Here is a 2,728-nt window from a genome sequence, read left to right on the forward strand (position 1 = left end):
AAAATAAATACAGTTTTTTCTACGGGTGTATAATTTATTTTATTCTGTCCATTCACATAACAGCTATTTCATTTCACCAACTTTCTGATTGATATCCTGTGTATATAAAATTCACTTTACCATTATTATTATCATTTCGTTATGCGCGCGAATGCTTAACCGTTCATTTAAGATGTTAAGTTGTAAATCTTTTAAAACCGTTAATCGGACGTTTTATAGTACGCGCGTTTATCTATAAAATAAAATAAATAGCATTGAATAAAACAGCAAACTCGCGCAGTTAATTAAGAACAAGATCGTTCATCCGAATTGCGTTACGGCGAGACGTACACTCTCTCAATTCAATTCAAGGAAAGTCTGTGCCGAGCCGCACTACTTCCGCTTCTACTTTCGCTGCGACTTTTCGAGAAGAAATTATATGCTGGCGCTCGTAAACCGCCACCATTCGGTATGCGCCGTCGCGCGCCGCGTGGATTTAATTAAATATTTGCATTTGGTTTAATCCGCACTCGTCCTCCGTTCTGTCTCCATTTCTTTCTTTCTCACCGTATCGCTACGCCGACGACGCGTCGTAATGAGAAAAGATAGAAAAGTAGAGAGTAATCATCGCGTTTCTGCATTCGGATTATCTGCAGCACGCGTATTATGGTATTATTCGCGCACTCGGACTCTTTTCGAGTCGAAAGATTCACAAAACCACAGAAAGAGTTCTAAAAAGAGGGATGAGATAACGAAAAGGAAGATAACCCTTTGCGAATTTTCCTCATTATGTATAATTAAGCAGGTGTAAATGGAACTGTTAATATTCAAAAAAAACATAATACAAACAGCGTATGAAAAGATATTGCCATCATCCTTCGGGACTTAATTCTTTGGGACCTAAAGAATTATTATGTATACCTTAACATTTTTAGAAAGTATTTGTAAGATTGTGTATTAAAAAAAAGAGAAAAGATTTAGTTCAGTGCTCCTAGTATAATATATCAAAGAAAAAAAAATGTGCGAGACACGAATGATCCAATTGAATGTGCTAAGAATGAAATTCAGTAAGGCGGTATCCTTTTGTGAATTTAAAAACAATTATAATAATTCGTTAAATATATTTTCTTAAAAGTTATTTAAACGAACGCCAATTAAATTGTCGATTATTAGTAATTAGATCTTGTGATAAGCAGAATAATACACAGAATCTGAACACGTTTTTACTGAAAACAATGAAAAATTCTTTCGTAACAAAAATTTTAATCGCGAGACACGTACGTGTCGAACGATTTTGTGTTAACGAGGTTTCATAAGTAGGGCAAAGGGTAGAGAAGCGCGCGTGTTTCAAGGCTCGCCGTATCATGTTGTAACGGTCGACGAGCACGACGAGCACATAGTCGCAAGTTAATACAGCCGATATACCGTGGCCGGGATACGGACCCGTGTAAAGGAAGCCTCATCGTGTCTGCTCTTTGCGACTAATAATAAACTGTACCTATAGAGTAAGTCAGAAGCCCTGCGTTACCGCGGCCATCTCATAATTTTCCGTCAAGTTACCTGAAACAGACAAGACGTATCCCGGGATCGTTAGATGCAGATCGTATTGTAAAATGCGATAATTCGCAAGACTCGCCGTCACGAAGAGCGAGAGACTCGCTTCTCGCGTGCGAGTTTACATATAATACGAAACTTACGTCCGAAATCATTATAGTAAGTGTATCGTGCGGGTAAATTAGATGAGACGAGCAAACATGAATGGTGGAGCGACCTTTCGCGAAGCGTTATCGACCTAGCGCTCCGCAGCTCGGTAATAATATACTACAAACGCCAATTTAATCGCGTTTCATTTAATCGAGCCTCGAGATTTTTACGTCACACGCGAAGAACTCTCTTTCCTCGTACATCGATAGAACCAGTGGAGAAGAAGTGACGAGTTGCGCGAGCCAAGTTGATTCGCTTCGCTGAGACTGGCGGATATTTGCACACGACATTCCGTTCGCAAACGCGATTTCTCCGCGACTGACGTGTATTGCTCGCCGTATAGTCGCAAAATAATACGTACGTACAATATTCGGAGCGTGTGACTTCGAGAAGCGGTCAGCTGTTATTATAATTTAATCCCGAATAACTCATTAAATTCGATCGAATATAAATACGCAACGACAAATCATGCCAAGTCTCGTTTAAAAAACTTAAATACGTCAACCATTATTCTTTTTCCTAACATGACTTTTAGTACAATCTCGCCTTAAAGTTTCTTCTTCAGCTGCCGGTATTGAAATAGCAGAGGAACACCTGCGTACGTATTTTATGACTGTCGAGAAGATGCATTTTTTCGCGTCAACGCATCTCGCTGTACTCGAGGCAACTTTCGCGTCGCGACAAAATTACAATTACGCCTCTTCTCCTATTTTGCTTCCTCTCCCGAAACGGTGAATTCAATTGCCGTCCCGAAACCACCGCAAGAGTAGCACGTTAATTGCTGGGATTCGGAGGAAAATTTGCTGCTGTAGCAGATTGCTGTATATAATCCTCATAACGATCATGTAAGATAAACGTTGCTTCCGACGACCTTTTAATATGATACATGCTTTCAAACGACGTTTAAATCGTCTCAACGCTACGTTAAAATATATCAAACCCGTTATCATGCGCACATATGCTACACGCGATTTTTTTTAACAGACCGAACATCGCTCATTGGGAAGAAGATACAATCATTGCAGTGAAATACTAACGCAATCAA

The 2,728-nt window shown here is 39.6% G+C and overlaps 1 protein-coding gene across 2 annotated transcripts in view; it reads right to left on the reverse strand.

The window, feature by feature from the left end:
• The window catches only part of LOC108747663 (mucin-17-like), a 74,119-nt gene that overhangs the window by 28,051 nt on the left and 43,340 nt on the right, over window positions 1-2,728 (reverse strand). The gene's annotated exons all lie outside the window — the stretch shown is intronic.

The sequence above is a fragment of the Trachymyrmex septentrionalis genome, unplaced genomic scaffold (genome assembly GCF_001594115.1).
Source record: "Trachymyrmex septentrionalis isolate Tsep2-gDNA-1 unplaced genomic scaffold, Tsep1.0 scaffold20, whole genome shotgun sequence".
NCBI lineage: Eukaryota > Metazoa > Arthropoda > Insecta > Hymenoptera > Formicidae > Trachymyrmex > Trachymyrmex septentrionalis.